Source organism: Lissotriton vulgaris, unplaced genomic scaffold, assembly GCF_964263255.1.
Source record: "Lissotriton vulgaris unplaced genomic scaffold, aLisVul1.2 SCAFFOLD_1250, whole genome shotgun sequence".
In the NCBI taxonomy this organism is placed as follows: domain Eukaryota; kingdom Metazoa; phylum Chordata; class Amphibia; order Caudata; family Salamandridae; genus Lissotriton; species Lissotriton vulgaris.
In genome coordinates, this window is record NW_028252533.1 from 531225 (window position 1) to 537224 (window position 6000).

Genomic DNA, 6000 nt, shown 5'->3' on the forward strand with positions numbered 1-6000 from the left:
TTTGGTGGAAGCTTTGGACCGGGGAGTCCAACACTCAATGAATAGAGCACTAGTGCGTGCTATCACGCCTCTCAAAAGGCACTTGACTAAATATGCTGCACAGCAGGGTTGGGTCCCTGCGGCTAAGAAGTCGTCGTCTTCTCCTGCCAACCCACATTCTTCTGTCTTCAAAAAATTGTCGCTGTCCTTATCCTCTGCCAAATCAGACGTTGTTGTTGAGGAAGGTGAGAGCGATGACCTGCAGTCATCGTCTTCCTCGGACCCCGCTCCTCCCCCTCCCAAGAAAAAGAAATGCAAGGAGCATTTTGTTGATGCGTCTTCGCATCCGCCAGTCCTGACTTTTGAGCCGGAGGATATTATCCACCCCCAGTCCACGGCTTGGCTTCCTTCCCAGGCTGTGATGGAGTACGTCCAGCAGCACATACGCCAACCCTTTGAAAAGGAGGTACGTGCCCGTCTCCGATCTGAGTGCCCGCGACCAGACTTGGCTGATCATCTGGTGGAGACTCCTGAGATTGATCCAACTATGACAACGTACCTCCGCAAGTTTGCGAAAGACCCCAAAAAGGGTCTGGATAGGTCCTGGCGGGCTTGCCAGGACAAGGTGTTAGATCTCCTGGGTCCCCTTACCAAAATGTTGGACCTTGGTTTCCTGGCTAAAAGTACTAACCAGATGGTGGATCCGGATGAGCTGATTAATTGGGCTCAACGCACCATTTGCCAGTTGGGTAATGCCAACTGTGCGCTCTCTGCTGAGAGGCGCAGGTCCATTTTGCTGAAGCTGGATCCTAAGTTGCAAGAATTGGCTACTTCTGAGTCGGGTCCTGCGGCTCAGGGACTTCTTTTTGGGCAACCATTTTTGAAGGAGCTGACCAACTTTGTAAATACATTCAGCGGTCTGGATAAGGCTCAAGCGTCTCTCCGCCGGACCCTTCGTCCGGTTTTCAACAGGGCCGGGAGAAGTAGAGGACGTTCCTCCGGCCGTGGTCAGCAACAGTCCTCCCAGAAGGGGTACCAGTCCCAGAGAGGAAGTCAGCAGGACTCGGGTTATACCCCTCGTTCAAACTTCTACCCCTCAAGAAAAGGACGTGGCCAGTTCAAAAAAGGACGTGCTGGTGGATCCGCTGGCGGCTACCACGACTCCGCCACTTCAGGTGAGCATTCTTCCTGCATGCAGTGTTGTTCTGGGGGGCAGGATTCGCCTTTTCCTAGAGAACTGGCGATCAATCACCAGCGATGCATGGGTGCTGGAGACAGTTCAGGGTTTCAAACTGGAATTTTATCATCCTGTGCGTCAGTCCCGTCTTCCTTTTCCTCTCCATTTCTCAAACCAAAGTCGAGAGTTCATCACAGAGGAACTCAGGTCTCTGGAAGCCAAAGGGGCGATTGTGCCGACGGTGCGCCACCCTCAGGGCTTTGTCAGCTCAATCTTCCTTGTGGAGAAGAAGGGAGGGGGTGCGAGGTTGGTCCTCAACCTGAAGGACTTCAATGCGGGAGTGGTTTACCGCCACTTCAAGATGGAGGGGATCCATCTGTTGAGGGATCTCCTGAGGGAACGGGATTGGATGGTCCGTCTAGACCTCAAGGATGCATACCTCTCGGTTCCGATTTTTTCGCCCCATTGCCGCTTTCTTCAATTCCAGAGGCTGGGGATGTGGTATCAATATCAGGTTCTTCCATTCGGCCTTTCGTCAGCACCATGGTGCTTCACGAAACTGTTACGTCCGGTCGTGGAATCTCTCCGCAGTCGAGGAGTTCGCTTGATCATTTATTTGGACGACATCCTCCTGTTAGCGGATTGTCCGATAAAGCTGATGTCTCACCTGACGTGGACTGTAGACCTGCTCCAGTCTCTGGGGTTTTTGGTGAATGTTCCCAAGTCTGTACTTCAACCTACTCGAGTAATAGATTTCTTGGGATTTCAAATCAATTCCCTTTCTTGTCAACTTCTGCTACCTCGTCAGAAAGTTCGTTACATCAAACGGGAATTGAAGTCTGTTGTCTCGAGTCCGACGGTGTCGTTGAGATCATTAGCTCGAGTTGTAGGGCTTTTAGCGTCTTCTCTACAGCCGATATTTCCGGCCCCACTGCATTACCGTGCGTTGCAACGTTTGAAGATCCAGCATCTTCAGAGAGGCCTTCGCTATTCCGATCGCATCCCTCTGTCGGAGGAGGCGAAGTCGGAGATGACGTGGTGGTTGAATCACATGGAGGCCTGGAACGGCAGGGCCCTCTTCGGATCCTCTCCGGAGATTGTGATCGAGTCGGATGCCAGTCAATGGGGCTGGGGAGCTCGCTGCAGTCCGGTCACAACAGGGGGGCGTTGGTCCCCCCAGGAACGCTGTCTCCACATCAATTGTCTGGAGTTGCTGGCGGGATCTTTCGCGATCAAATGTCTGTCTCATCTTCAGTCCCGCTGCTGTATACTTCTCCGAATGGCCAATGTATCAGCGGTCCGTTATATCAACAAGCTTGGAGGGACTCGTTCGAGGTTGTTGGCGGAAATAACCAAGGAGTTTTGGCATTACTGTCTGCACAACGGGATCACAGTTATTGCGGAATACCTTCCGGGTTGTCGCAATGTGGTGGCGGATTGGAATTCCAGGTACCTGAGGGATTTCAGCGACTGGAGACTCCATCCGCGGGTATTTCGACAACTTCTACGGACCTGGGGCCCTTGTCAGATCGACCTCTTTGCGTCCCGGCTCAATGCACAACTTCCCCGGTTCTTCAGCTGGAGACCGGACCCGGAGGCTCTGGCGACGGATGCATTCCTTCAACCGTGGCCGACCTCCCTGTGTTATGCGTTTCCCCCGTTTATGATGATCCCCAGGGTTCTGGCATATGTGAAACGTTTTCAGGCGGAGCTGATTCTGATCACTCCTCTGTGGCGAGCTCAGCCTTGGTTCCCTGTTGTATTGGAAATGACTTGCGCATTGCCGTTTCTTCTGCCTCAGAAGCGGAATCTCCTGTTAGATCCGCTTCAGAATCCGCATCCCCTAGTTCAGTCAGGCTCTCTTCTTCTCCTGGCGTGGCGAATTTCGGGGAACGGTGGGCTGTGTCAGGCCTTTCTTCGGACGCTACCAGACTCCTCAGCAACGCCTGGGCACCAAATACCCACAAGCGTTACAGAGGTTCCTGGAACCGTTGCAGTGACTGGTGTGCTCAACGGCAAGCTGATCCAACATCTGCAGATGTTTCTTTAATTGTCAATTTTCTGGCCTCACTGTATTCGGCTTCGGGTCTGGCGTACCGTACTATCAATAATTTCCGCTCTGCTATTTCGGCAGGTCATGTTCCGATTGACGGTAAGCCTGTAGGAGAACATCCTTTAGTGTCCAAGGTCCTTAAGGGCGTTCGTATGGCTGTTCCTCCGCGTCCCAAATATGTGGCCTTATGGGACGTTTCGGTTGTTTTGCGGTTTTTAGAGGCCTGGCCGGTTAATTCCTTGCTTTCACGCAAACAACTTTCGGCCAAGCTTACCATGTTGTTATGTTTGCTTTCTTGCAAACGGATTTCTGACATTCACGCATTGGATCTTGCTGGTCTGAGTTTTACTCCTGAAGGGGTTACATTTCGCCTTTCCCGGCGCACCAAGACTGATACTGAGATTATCTCTTACCCTTCTTTTCCGGCGCGTCCCAACCTTTGTGTGGTCCAATGCCTAAAAGCTTATGAGGTGAGTACTTCTCTTATTCGTTCTGATATGCAGGGTCAACTGTTAATTGCATTGCTGAAGCCTTTCCGCCCTGTTACTACAGCTACGTTGGCTCGCTGGGTACGGTGGCTTATGGGAGAGGCAGGGATTGATGTTTCTGTTTTTGGAGCTCATTCTGCTCGTGGTGCCATGGCCTCTAAGGCTTTTTCACTGGGGGTCACATTGGGGGACCTTATGAAAGCTGCTGATTGGTCAACAGATTCAGTGTTTAAGACTTTTTACTTTAAGCCTGTGCCTACGGTTGCATCTGTGGTGTTGGATGAGCTTTGAACAAGCATAATCGGAGCCTCCTGTCCTGCAATAGAATTCAAAATTTGCAAACATTCGTGACAAGAATTTTCAATTCTATTAAGGACTAGGAGGCGAGGATTATCCCACCCATAGATTATACATTGTATTACTGACAATTGATTTGCATTACTTTGTTACAACAGTATGTTTTGCATTGTCTTCTTTTCCCACCCTTACTTCGAGTTATGTATGATGTTTGGGATGGCTATTACGGCTTTGTATCTTATTCAGGTTCTGATCCCAAGTGATGCGCCTCCAGTTCCTCGTAGGAGCGCCTGTTTTCTTCTCTAAAGAAGTCTCCTGGTTTTCTGCCTTCGGCTGTTTTGGGATGTCTCCCTTCGTTGCCTTCAATGGACTGTTCTTGGCTGTTGCATTGACTTTTGGATTGTTTGCTGTTTTCCTGGACTCTCCTCACCAAAGAAAGAGGAAGTGGGATTGTCTGTACACCTATTTATACTAACAAGACTCTATGGTTATTACCCAAGTGTTTCTGGGTAATGTGGTTTTTTACTTGGCTGCTGAGCATTTCAATAAAGAAATGAGACTAAGCATAATCCTCGCCTCCTAGTCCTTAATAGAATTGAAAATTCTTGTCACGAATGTTTGCAAATTTTGAACTTTCGAGTATAATTAGCAAATTTTTGCTCAATTGCAATTTTTAGATTATGAATTTCGACCACTTTAAATCACCCGTTCTCTCTCCTCTGTACGAACCTTGGAATCTTGCTTCACCATCCATCTAGAACTCCCACCAGTAAGTAATACACGCGGTTTTACATGGTTTTAGTATTTCACGCCATTATAGTGAACCAACATTACGGTACTTTCAATACTTTCCCTGTATGTTTATTGTATTTTACATAGGAGGAGTGTCCTATATTTTCACCTATACTGCACATATATGGGCCTGCTGCTTGCTCTTTAAAACAAATATAAGAACAGATACTTCGATATCGATCTCATTAATAAATGACCCACTTTAATTTTATCCAGCGCAAAATCATGACCCCAGCCCCATCAATGATTATATAAAGGCTGTAGTTTACTATCTATGTTGAGACAGAAAGTGGTTTCATATCTTTCAAATAAAGTGAGAGAAAACGGTTACACAGACCAATGTTGTTTATAAAAATATGGACCAGTATAACACAAAGTTATGCCAGGTATCAAATAGACATCTCTTGCTTTTTTCCGAAAAAAATATATATAGATGCTTCCTCCCGTACTGGTTTACCATCTACAGATAAAGGTCAGATTAGTAGCGGACCATAGCTACTGATTATTTATCTAGACTTTTTTCTGGTCACTTCTAAAAAGGGGCATTTACCAGCTACAGGTAAGGGTTAGATTAGTAGCAGACCATAGCGGCTGATTATTTATCCAGACCTTTTTCTGGTCACTTCTAAAAACAGGCTTCTACCATCTATAGGTAAAGGTTAGATTAGTAGCGGACCAAAGCTGCTGATTATCCATCCAGACCTTTTTCTGGTCACTTCTAAAAATAGGCGTCTTCTCATTTACAGATAAAATCTTCATGCATCTGCACAGAGCTCTATCACATTCATCATGAAATGCCACCTGAGCTGAAACCACAGTATATCTTAGTCTGTCATCTCTATTGTGGTGAGAATATTTATTCCATATACACTTCTAAATGATAGCAGCGAACTGTCCAATAAAAGTCATAGCAATGGGTTATAACAATTAAAATGATTGAACTAGTCACTCCATACAGGACATTTTAGAATTTGGTGTAAATATATGTAGATAAGAATGTATTTTTGTATTTTTCTAAGATATGTGTACATAAATGTATATATTTTTGTAAAAAAAATGTTGTCCTTCCCACTATATTTTTCTAACTATTTACTGTGTGAAGCTATATATCATCCCCTTGAAGGCTATGTTAACTTTATAGTGTAATGCATCGGGTTACCTATTGTGCAAGTGTGTATATATATATATATATATATATATATATATATATATAT